Source organism: Mus pahari, chromosome 9, assembly GCF_900095145.1.
Source record: "Mus pahari chromosome 9, PAHARI_EIJ_v1.1, whole genome shotgun sequence".
Lineage (NCBI taxonomy): Eukaryota > Metazoa > Chordata > Mammalia > Rodentia > Muridae > Mus > Mus pahari.
This window is the reverse complement of record NC_034598.1, coordinates 69,825,903-69,838,654: the sequence shown is the minus strand read 5'-3', so window position 1 is coordinate 69,838,654 and position 12,752 is coordinate 69,825,903. Positions and strand designations below refer to the sequence as shown.

The 12,752-nt window shown below is 39.1% G+C and overlaps 1 pseudogene; it reads left to right on the top strand.

The window, feature by feature from the left end:
- Nucleotides 1–362: 362 nt before the first annotated feature.
- On the top strand, nt 363–1,399 carry LOC110327005 (annotated as a pseudogene).
- The last annotated feature ends 11,353 nt before the right edge of the window (nt 1,400–12,752 follow it).

Sequence of the window (12,752 nt, the reverse complement as noted above, 5' to 3'; positions counted from 1 at the left end):
TGTGAGGTGCAATTTCAAAAAAAACAGTTATGTCAGGGGCTGGCGATAGTAGAGGGTACTATGGTGGCACCTTTGTCATCAGAAATTCTGTTTGTTTGTAACCCTGAAACAGGGTTTGTTTATGTAGCCCTGGCTGACCTGGCTCTAGCTTTGTAGACTAGGTTGCCCTCATACTCACATAGATCTGGCTGCCTTTGTCTCTCAAGTACTGGGATTAAAGGCTTAAAGCACCACCACCCCAGGTTTCTTTATTTCTAATGTAGAATTATTTTCCAGGTTCTTGGTCTTAGATTAACTGATGAATGGCCTTAAGTTTCACTGATATTATACTGCAGTCATGTCTAAGTCAAGAGTTTCCCAAGGAACCAGAACAGCTGCGGAAGGAAGCTCTTCATGGGAGGGCTGAGCTTTGGAATAACCTACGAGAGTCTGAGGAGCCATTCTGAGTAATGGGGAACACTAACTGACTGTGTGGTAATGAGAGATCCAAACACCGAGAGATCCAGGGTTTAGGGGTTTGTCACATATGCCACTGTGGAGGAAGTGGATGCTGCCATGAATGCATGACCACACAAGGTGGATTGAAGAGTTGTGGAACCTAAGAGAGCTGTGTCAAGAGAAGATTCTCAGAGAACAGCTGCCCACTTAACTGTGAAAAAGATCTTGGTTGACTAAAGAAGACATTGAAAACATCACCTACGAGATTATTTTGAGCAACATGGGAAAATTGAAGTGATAATAAAGAAAATAATAATAATAATAATAATTAAAAAAAACAAAAAAACAAACAAAAAGAAATGTAAATAAAGAAAATAATAATAAATAAATTTTAAAAAATTTCAAAAAAGAAATTATGACTTGCAGAGGAAGTAGAAAAAACAGGGGCTTTGCTTTTGTCACCTTTGATGACCATGACTGTGGATAAGACTGATATTCAGAAATACCGTACTGTGAATGGTCACAACTGTGAAGTAAGAAAGGCTCTGTCGAAGCAAGAGATGGCTATTGATTCATCCAGCCAGAGAGGTCGAAGTGGTTCCAGAAAATTTGGTGGTGGTCATGGAGGCAGTTTTGGTAGCAATGACAATTTTGGTCAAGGAGGGAACTTCACTGGTCGTGGTGGCTTTGGTGGCAGTCATGGTGGTGGTGGATATGATGGCAGTGGGGATGACAGTGATGGAAGCAATTTTGGAGGAGGTGGAAGCTACAATGACTTTGGCAATAGCAATAATCAGTCTTCCAACAATCAACTTTCAGACCGATGAAGGGAGGAAACTTTGGAGGCAGGAGCTCTGGCCCTTATGATGGCCGAGGCCAGTACTTGGCTAAACCATGAACCCAAGGTGGCTCTTGAGGTTACAACAGCTGCAGAAGCCATGGCAGTGGCAGGAGGTTCTAATGACAGCCAGGAAAAAAAAGCTTAGCAGAAGAGAAAAGCCAGAGAAGTGACAGGGAAGCTACAGGTTACAACAGATTTGTGAACTCAGCCAAGCACAGTGGTAAAGACATGTTTTAGACAATACTCATGTGTGTGGGACTGTATTTGTAACTAACTGTAATTCATCTCTCTTGAGTTGTCAACCTGTGTTACCTTATTTTCTTTTTCTTTTCTTTTTTTCCTTTTTTTATTCTTATTTTCTTTATTTACATTTCAAATGCTATCCGGAAAGTTCCCTATAGCCCACCCCAGCCCCTGCTCCCCTACCCACCCACTCCCACTACTTGGCCCAGGCCTTCCCTTGTGCTGGGTCATATAAAGTTTGCAAGACCAAGGGGCCTCTCTTCCCAGTGATGGCCGATTAGGCCATCTTCTGCTACATATGCAGCTAGAGACACAAGCTCAGGGGGTACTGGTTAGTTCATATTGTTGTTCCACCTACAGGGTTGCAGCCCCCTTCAGTTCCTTGGGTACTTTCTCTAGCTCCTCCATTGGGGACCCTGTGTTCCATCCAAGAGCTGACTGTGAGCATCCACTTCTGTGTTTGCCAGGCACTGGCATAGCCTCACAAGAGGCCGCTATATCAGGGTCCCTTCAGCAGAATCTTGCTGGCATGTGCAATAGTATCTGGGTTTGGTGGCTGATGATGGGATGGATTCCCGGATGGGGTAGTCTCTGGATAGTCCATCCTTTCATCTTAGCTCTAAATTTTGTCTCTGTACCTATATCCTTTCATGGGTATTTTGTTCCTTATTCTAAGGAAGAATGAAGTATCCACACGATGGTCATCCTTTTTGGTTTTCTTCTGTTTTGCATAATGTATCTTCGGTATTCTAAGTTTCTGGGCTAATATCCGCTTATCAGTGAGTGCATATCTAGTGACTTCTTTTGTGATTGGGTTACCTCACTAAGGATGATATCCTCCAGATACATCCATTTGCCCAAGAATTTCATAAATTCATTGTTTTTAATAGCTGAGTAGTACTCCATTGTGTAAATGTACCACAGTTTCGGTATCCATTCCTCTACTGAGGGACATCTGGGTTCTTTCCAGCTTCTGGCTATTATAAATAAGGCTGCCATGAACATAGTGGAGCATGTGTCCTTATTACCAGTTGGAAGATCTTCTGGGTATATGACCAGAAGAGGTATTGTTGGGTCCTCCGGTAGTACTATGTCCAATTCTCTTTCCATGTCCTGAAAGAAATTTCCCACCGTGCAGTATGAGGGAAAATAAGCCTATTTTCATGTAATGTCCTTCTTTCAGAAAGTTAAGTGTTATGGTTTCTTGAAGGGAATTGTAATACAGCTCATTAGAACGTTGAATGGCGGATGTTAATGGTTATTTATATTGAAGTGATGTGGAGTAGCTTCCTTGAATCCTTTTTGAAGGCTCTGTTGGTAGAATTCTTATTAGGAGTATGCTTTCTATGAGACTTTAATAGTAGTTCTATTTTTATCTGGAAAGAAATGATCCTTACAATGCTAATTTTCACATTTAATAGGATTGCTTTCCCCTGTATAACCTAAAAATTTCTAACTTGGGACTGGGAGTCACTTGTTTTAGTCTATATGCAAAACTGCTCTCACATTATTTGTGAGAACAAAAAGTAGAATATGACTTAATTTGAGGCTTTCCACGGAAATTGAAGAAATCTATTCCTGTTTCATTTTTCTGCCTCACTTTGAATAAAGTTGAAAAACCAAGGATTTAAAGAGGTACTGTGGAACTGGGCTGGAAAAAGAATAGACTTTTAAATCTCTATGAGAACACAAGGAACTTATGCTACTGGTTTAATAAGGTGTTCACTATATGCCCACCCTGTGCTAGGCACTGGTCTAATAACTAGAGAATCCAGTGCATATGACTCATGAATTTTCACCATTAATAGGTCTAATTTATGAAAAGGAAATAAGCAAGGAGAATTTGATATACATGCAAACACATGTGACAATGACAAGTATAGGAAAACAAAAAATCTGGGAAAGAAGATCTGGGAAAGTGTTGTTAGACAGAATTCTATCATATATGATATATGAATGATATATGATATATGTGATAAATCATCACATATATATGTGATTTTATATTATATTTATATTATATATTATTATATTATATTATATTTATATTACTATTGCTAAGAAATCCTCTATTTGAATTTTAGAATAGTTACCATGTATTTATATGTAGTAAACAGTGAATAATTTTATCTATTTGTACAAATGATTATGTGATCCTGTAGTTTTTTCCTGACTACTATACTTGTATTGTTGCGGGAATTATTTAAAAAATGAACCCTCCAACTCTCCGGTGGTCCTGCTTTTCTCAGCCTGCCAACTCCCCAGTGTGACCGGCAGTCTTCCTGTGCTCCTGCCACTGGCTGTTCTCTCCAGCTAGCCCTGGCAGTGTCTAGCTCGCTTGTTGTTCCTGAGGTCGCAAGTTCCCTCTAGGCCATCATCAATCCCACATTCCAGTAATCAAGTAAAGCAAAACTCTTGAACCTTATAATTAACCAACCAGATTTATGTATCAATAAAATCACAATTTACAAGATGCTAATACAATAATTGCTGAACAAATAGATAATGATAAAAGCTTTATCCCAAAGCAGGGCAGTGGTGGTGCACGCCTTTAATCCCAGCACTTGGGAGGCAGAGGCAGGCGGATTTCTGAGTTCGAGGTCAGCCTGGTCCACAGAGTGAGTTCCAGGACAGCCAGGGCTACACAGAGAAAACCTGTCTCGGGCGGGAGGAGGGGGAGGAGAGCTTTATCCCAATTATTCTAACCTTATGATATCTTAAGTACCTGTGGCTGGTTAAAAACCACACTGGTTCATGTCTGCTTCCATCGTCCCTTCCCTCTTCTCTCTCCTGATATGCTGTCTGTGCAACTCTTAGCTCCACCTCCCTTTTCCATGTCCAATCACAGGTCTCCTGCTGCCCTAATGCAATTGGACAGGGAAAATCCTGCAACCTTGTATATTTTTGGTCTTTCTCATGTTTAAGCACTTATGTGATCTATTATGTTGGCATTTTGAAAACAAAGTCTAAAATATACATTTTATTCTATTTTGGTCTTTGCAAAGGCTAGTTTTATGGCAACTTGATGAAAGCTAACTTCAGCTGAAAACAGGGACTCTTAACTGAGACTGTGTTTTATGGAAAACATAAGAACAGAGTTCTATTTGGCTGAAACATATTGAACCAGTTGTGAGGGAGAAACAAAAATGTCAGGCTGGTGATACGACTGGAACTGGGACCCTTATAGACCACAGATGCATCAATTCTTGCTGGACTTCATATGAAAAGTCCATAGAAACCACTGAAGAACTGAGTGTAAGAGAGTAATATGAGTGGATTTTATGCTTTAGAAAATATGTGTCTTCTATCAACCCATTTAGTAGTTATAGGAATATCAAAAATTTTAACTCTTAAAACCAAACATGTCTCTTTTTTAAATTTAATTTTATTTGTAATTCATTTTTTACACTCCATATTCCATTCCCCGCCCCTCGCCATCAACCCTCTGACTGCTCCACATCTCACACCTTCTCTCCACCCTGCCCTGTCTCCACATGGATGCACACACACACACACACACACACACACACACACACACACACACTGACTTCTAAACTCCCTAGGGCCTCCAGTCTCTTGAGGGTTAGGTGCATCATCTCTGAATGAACACAGACCTGGAAGTCCTCTACCGTGTATTGGGGGGTCTCATATCAGCTGGTGTATACTGTCTGTTTGGTGGTCCAGTGTTTGAAAGATCTCAAGGATCCAGATTAATTAAGACTGCTGGTCCTCCTACAAAATCACCCTTTTCCTCAGCTTCTTTCAGTCTTTACTAATTCAACAACAGTGGTCAGCTGCTTCTGTCAAATCTGACTCTTTCAGCTGCTTGTTGGGTCTTTCAGAGGGCAGTCATGCTAGGTTCCCTTTTATAAGCACTCCATAGCCTCAGTAATAGTGTCAGGCCTTGGGACCTCCCCTGGAGCTGGATCCCACTTTGGGCCTGTCACTGGACCTTCTTTTCCTCAGCCTCCTCTCCATTTCCATCCCTGTAATTCTTTCAGACAGGAACAATTATAGGTCAGAGGTGTGACTGTGGGATGGCAACCCCATTCCTCACTTGATGTCCTGTCTTCCTGCTGAAGGTGGGCTCTATAAGTTCCAACTCCTTACTGTTGGGCATTTAATCAAAGGTCCCTCAGACACGTCTTTAAGTCTTGTTTAGTTAGAGAAAAGCAGTAGAAGTCTTCAGCTTCAAGCACGTCTTAAAAACAAAGATCTGATCTAATATTCCTCTGACAAATTCCTGGTGTCCCACAAGAAGAAGAACCTTCCCATGTTTTCACAATCTTATGGAGCAGGAGCCATTCCCCCACCCCCAACTCTACCCCTGACATTCCTATTATTACCTCATTAGGTATGAGGAAGTAGGTAATCATTAAATAGTGTTTCTGTCATGTTTTCTCTTAAGTTGGATTCCAAATTCCCTGGAACAAAGAAAGGACAAACACTTGGAGGGTATTTTTATTTTTTGCTGTATTCGTTTTTGTACACATTTGTGTATGATAGGTGCATGTGTGTTTGTGTGAGTGTGTGTGTGTGTGTGTGTGTGTGTGTGTGTGTGTGTGTGTGTGTGTGTGTGTGTGTGTGTGTGTGTGTGTGTGTGTGTGTATGTGGGTTGGAGGCTGATGCCAGGCATATTTTTGATCCCTCTACATTTTAATTTTTGAGGTAATATCTCTCACTGAACCTGGAGCTCACGAATTCTGCTAGGTCAGCTAACTTAAGTAGCCATCTGCCCTGGGATCTCTTAGCCCCTCTTTCTACGCACTTGAAATGACAGGGACCCAACAGGGAGGACATTAGCCAAAATACCCAATGAAGGGGAGATAGAACCTGTAGAGACCATATCTAGTGGATAGACAGGGCCCCTTTTGAGGGATGGGGCCACCCACCCACCTCAAAAATATTAATCCAGAATTCCTCCTCTCAAAAGGAAATGCAGGGACAAAGAGTGGAGCAGAGACTGAGAAAGGCCATCCAGAGACTGCCCCACCTAGGGATCCATCCCATCTGCAGACACCAAACCCAAACACCATTGCTGATGCCAAGAAACACTTTGTGACAGGAGCCTGGTATCGCTGTCCCCTGAGAGATTCTGCCAGAGTCTGACAAATACAGAGGCAGATGTTCACAGCTAACCTTTGGACTGAGCGCAGGGACCCCAATGGAGGAGTTAGAGGAAGGACTGAAGGAGCTGAAGAGGTTTGCAACCCCATAGGAGGAACAACAATATGAAGCAACCAGACCCCTAGAGCTCCCAGGGACTAAACCATCAACCAAAGAGTACACATAGGGGAACCCATGACTCCAGCTGTGTATGTAGCAGAGGACTGTCTCATCTGGCATTAGTGGGAGGTGAGGCCCTTGGTCCTGTGGAGACTCAATGCCCCAGCATAGGGGAATGCTAGGGTGCTGAGGCAGGAGTGTGGGACAGGTGGGGGAGCACCCTCATAGAGTCAGGGGGAGGGGGAGGGAATAGCGGGTTTGTGAAAGGGAAACTAGGAAGGGGGGTAACATTTGAAATGTAAATAAATAAAAAAGTGGAAAAATATAAAAAGAAAGAAAAGAAATTACAGGTGGCTGCTATCCCGGCCGCAGGTATTATGTGGATGGTAAGGATCCAAACTGTGGTCTTCATGCTTTTCCAGCAAGTGCTTTATCCACTAAGCCATCTCTCCAGCCACAGAATTAGTGGCTTAAAGGAAACCAGAATAAATGCTAAAACCTCCGAATTTAGGCTTGATGTGACTATCTGAAAGAGATCAGGACACACTAGATATATTCTTTGAATACCCAGTGAAAGTTTAATGAGTCCTTTCAAAGGAGAATTAAAAGGAGTAATGGGGCATTTAACAATGTTCTTTGAGTTCATTTCAAGTGGCATTGACCTCCAACTATAGCTAGTTCTTTATACTTAAATTAATCAAAATGAAATACCATTAAAAATTTAGCAGTTGCACTGGACACAATTCAAACCCTTAAGAGCCACATGTGGCTAGCAACTACTCCAATTAGGCAGTAGCTGGAGAACATTTGTACTATTTAGAAAGTTCTAGTGGGAAGAGAGAAATGGCAGAGATGGTGATCTATGGAGTGATGGATGCTTCTGTTGCACAAGTAGCAGGAATGTGTAAACTTAAGAGCAAATTAGATATGCCACATTTGATCAGTCTTATTCCCTGACTTAAATTGTTTATGATTTTCAGAAGGGTGCTTACTAGACCTCATATCAGCTTTCAAACAACTAAAGAAATTGTTTTATGTATTTTGAAGCTGCATAATTGGGGGCATTCAAATTTAGAATTGTCATACTGTCCCTAGCAATAGAACATGTTGTTTGTTCTCTACAACTGACTTGTTCCATCAATCCCATTTGTAAGTAAATTATTCCGACTACAGAAAAAAGCTTTAGCTAGCACTTGTTTTAATGAGAACTAACTTTTCTGATAGCATCTAATTCGAATTTGGTGTATCACAAGTAAAAGGCATATAAGAACTATTATTTTTATGCTTAGTCACTTTTTATTGTATGTTTTCTTGATTTACATTTCAACTGTTATCCCCTTTCCCAATCCCCCCCCCCAGAAATTCCCTATCCCATCCCCCTCCCCCTGCTTCCATAAGGGTGTGCCTCCTACCCACCCACACACACACCCACTCCAGCTTCCCTGCTCTTGCATTCCCCTATACTGGGTCATTGGGCCTTCATGAGACCAAGAGCCTCTTCTTCCATTGATGCCCAACAAGGTCATTCTCTGCTATATATGCGGCTGCAGCCATGGGTCCCTCTGTGTGTACTCCTTGGTTAGTGGTTTAAACCCTGGGAACTCTAGTTGGTTGATAATGTTGTTCTTCCTATGGGGAAAGAGAATGTGGAGTGGCAGTGGGATAGAAATAGACTTCTCAAAGCCAAGGAAAAATCATGAAGAAGGGCATGGGACAGATGAGATAGACACTAGTTTTGTTTATAAACTTAGAGAGCTTGGTGGAGGGACAAATGTGCATCACAATAAAGCTGATGCTTAGCGAGTAACCAAACTTAAGAGAGCATAACCTTACAACTCATTTTAAGAAATTCTAATGGACAATAAGGGTATTTGTACATCTTAAGGGACAAAGTATCATGCATTTTGGCTGGTTAAAGAAATTCTGCAAATATGGTCAATTGATTGAAAATCATGAGGGGCCTGGGTAGGAGAAAGATGCTGGAATGTTAGATAGTGTTATTAAAATAATGCAATTGATAAATAATGGCTGGGCTGAGATGATGGCATTGGTCAGAGATAATGCATTGTTTATTGCAGAGGCAGTACAGGATAAGGAAGAGTTAGAGTTGACTTTTCATCTCACATCTACAGTTCTGGGTGTCGCAGATTATGGTCAAGAAAACAATACCTGTGTTTATCTGCTTTTGTTTTTCTCTTTAAACCAACATATTTGGGATGTCCTTGAGCACTTCTGATTTGTTTGTTTGTTTGTCATTGTGCATGCAGTTTCTTTGTATATATATATATATATATATATATATATATATATATATATATGTATATATATATACTTCCTTTACCAGGATTCATTTGGTTACACATTTTTAAAAGAGTGCTCCAGGGAAATTAATTGCTCACATGTCTATAATTTTGTAAGAATTTTTACATAACTCTAATGGAGAAATAATTACTTAAACAGCTGTGTCTGTGGTTCACACTACATAATAAGTTTCCCGAGGACAGTGATGATTATCATATTATTACATCTTCAACCCAGAATAGTGACTTCAGCATATCAAAGAAGATAGCTGTCTACATCACGAAATTAAAACTTTCATTCAACATATGGAGCATGGGGGATAATCCAAAAACCTGTTTTTAATCTAAGAAAGAAAACAGATAATTTTTATAACATGTTGGTAAAGAACTCAGCCAAGTATCCCACTCACTTTCAAACAGATGATCAGAAATGGCTCTTGAAGAAAGATAGGATTCATTATGGATTGTCACCTAGTGCTCAGGAACTCTAGTTAAACAAATCAGGGCTAAAGCCGTGATGATGAAAAAAAAAATTCTGTCTCCCAAGTTATTCATATCAAATTAGCTTTGAGTGGATAAATAATAGTTCTCATGTTTGTCTTTCCCCAGAATTCAAAATATCTCTATGTCTAGAGACAGGTGATTTTTTAAAATAGATAATAATCTACTGCCATAACAAGTAAACCTAGACATCTGTGTCTTACACACTGAAAGTTGATTTCTCATTTAAATGTCAGACCATAGTTAGCATGCTCGCATATGTGACGTTTCCCATGATCACACATAGTACATACACTTTGAGACTTGATCATCTTATTTCTTCACATCTGCAGATTTACATGTGTGCGTGTGTGTGTGTGTGTGTGTGTGTGTGTGTGTGTGTGTGTGACCCTTGGGTTGGACAATGTCTTAGGGCACCAGGCATTAAATCTTCCAAGCTCAGGGCATGTCACCTCTGCCCTCAATCTATTCATTAGGAGTTTCTTAGAACTTAACTACATTTGCACAGTCATTAGAACACAAGCATATGGGAATCTGGGAAATGGAGCATACCTATGTGCCCAAGATGAGGAAATAATGAATATGTAATCATATACATATCAATGTAAAAAATTACCAATTTGTATTTATTTAGAAAATTAAATCAGGTTGAAGATTATGACCTGTTCTGTGATAGTATGATCTTGGTGCTATGTTTGATAGAATTTTTTCAGTTCATTAGGAAATTAAAGTCATTTAACTAATGAAAAAGTTCAAGCATAACTATATGTTGTCAGCAGACACAAAGAGTATGCTAATCCTTTGCCTTAGTTTTCCCATATACAATGCAACCAGAATAAAACTAAAGTGTTCCTTTTGTTCCCTTCTATTTTATACACAGTTTTAGTCATTCTATTATGCATAACTCTTTGTAACAATAATAAAAGAATTGACTTATAGCACATAGAAGAGACAGAATGAATATTTCATAGAAAATGTACACAAGCTGTGAGAGAATAGTTATACACAACCATTTTTGTAAATAGTTATAAGCATGTAAATGTTAACATTTCATTAATCTGTCATTAGAGAACTTTATGTTTTCAATCCATTTTCTGAACAGAATTCTGGGATACCTTAAAAGTTCCCTAGAAATTAATCTATTGTTACTTAAAAGTATTGTGATAAGGTTTTATTTTACACAAATTTAAAAATACTATTGACCCTATTATAATTACATGTTGAATAATATGAAAAATAGGACCTTTATTTCGAATAATTAAATAGCCAAGAAAATAGTCATTTTTTTTCCCAAGGAAGGATTCATCATTTATTTCAGAAATTCTATATTACTTCCAAAAATAGAAGCTTTTTGTGACTTTCTGGTCTCTGCCAGTGTCACTTTGTCCTTGAGTTGCAGAAAAAGTAAGGTTTCTCTATAGCAGATAACGAAACACTCACATATATCCTTAAAAGTTAGCTTTGATACCTGGTTGATTTTCTAAGTTTCCTAGTTTTTATATGTAGTTGATTTTCTAAGGTACAATATATAATTAGAAATAGATACTGCCATCTATTCCTCATGAAAAAAAAAAAAAACCTCCCGAAGATACTGAAAACTAGAGCTAACAAATATTATAAACATTATAGTTTTAGAGAATTGGAACTTTAAGTTTAGAATGTAAGGTGATTGAAATGAGTTTCTAGAACTCCCTAGAAGTATAGTAAGAATCTGAACCATACTAAAATTATTCCTATACCTCATCAAACTTAAACTAAACACATAAACTAAACTAAACATAGTCATTTGTCTGCCTTCCCAATTCCCTTTGTGTGAGCCCACTTCTAATACCAAGAGGAACTCTCTACCTGGGAACTCACTGGTCACACCAGTCTCATCACCAGACCCTGTAGCAGATGGGTTTGAGGAACCTCTCCACCATCTCTGCCTCCATTCACTGGACACTCCACAGATCCCTGTGGCATATGGAGCTGTTACCCCTCTTGTTCAGCTCTCTGTTCTCCCTTCTAGCCCATCCTCATTCCTTCCAGACAGCTCCCAATGCTTCCCAGAAACCGCATCTGAGAGAGATAGACTCAAGAACACTCCTGATCAGGCAACCCACAACCACCACACTTTCTGAAGATACAGATATGTCAACATAAAGCAAGGGATAGAACACCCACCCAATCAAGACAGTGGCAGATATCCACACCTAGAGTCATAATCACCACATATCCTTAGACATCAGTGCAAAAACCCATCTATTAACACCAAATGTCTCCACCCAAACCCAGCAGCCGTTGGTAGAGGAAATGATGAATACGTAATCTTATACATATTAATGTAAAAAATTACCAATTTGTATTTATTTAGAAAATCAAATCAGGTTGAAGATTATGACCTGTTCTGTGATAGTGTGTTCTTGGTGCTGTGTTTGATAGAATTTTTTTTTCAGTTCATTAGGAAATTAAAGTCATTTAACTAATGGAAAAGTTCAAGCATAACTATATGTTGTCAGCAAACACAAAGAGTATGCTAAATCTTTGCCTTAGTTTTCCCATATACAATGCAACCAGAACAAGGCATATGCAGTATGCCCTGAGAAATATGATAGAACTGAAGTTCAAGGCAGAGACTTTGAATTATCTATTAGGAACATGTTCAAAGAGTTTAAACTGGATATGAAAAAAATAAATTATGAAGTCTATGAAAACAGAAATGAGCAGGCAAACAAACTGGGATATGCCATGAAACTAAGAGGTCAAGACCTGAGAATGGAAATAGAATCAGGAAAGAAAACCCAGTCTGGACTAAAACTGGAATTGAAAAATTCAGGAAGTCAAACAGAAACCTCAGAGGCAAGCCTCACCAGTAGAACACAAGATCTAGAATAATTTCAGGCCCTGGAGACGTGGTAGAAGAAATAGAAACCCCAGTCAAAGAAAATGATGAATCAAAACAAAAGCAAAAAATAAAAATTAAAAAAAAAACAGAAAAGAAACAAAATAAACAAACAAACATTTAATAAAAACTCAATATCCAGGAAATAAAAGGCACCTTGGAAAGACCAAATCTATGAATAATAGGAATGGAGGAAGGAAAAGAAACCAAGATCAAGGTCACAGAAAATATTTTCTATCAAAGTGATAAAAAAAAATTCCCTACATTTCAGAATGCCCATAAAGGTATAGGAAGCATACAGATTATCAAATAAACTGGA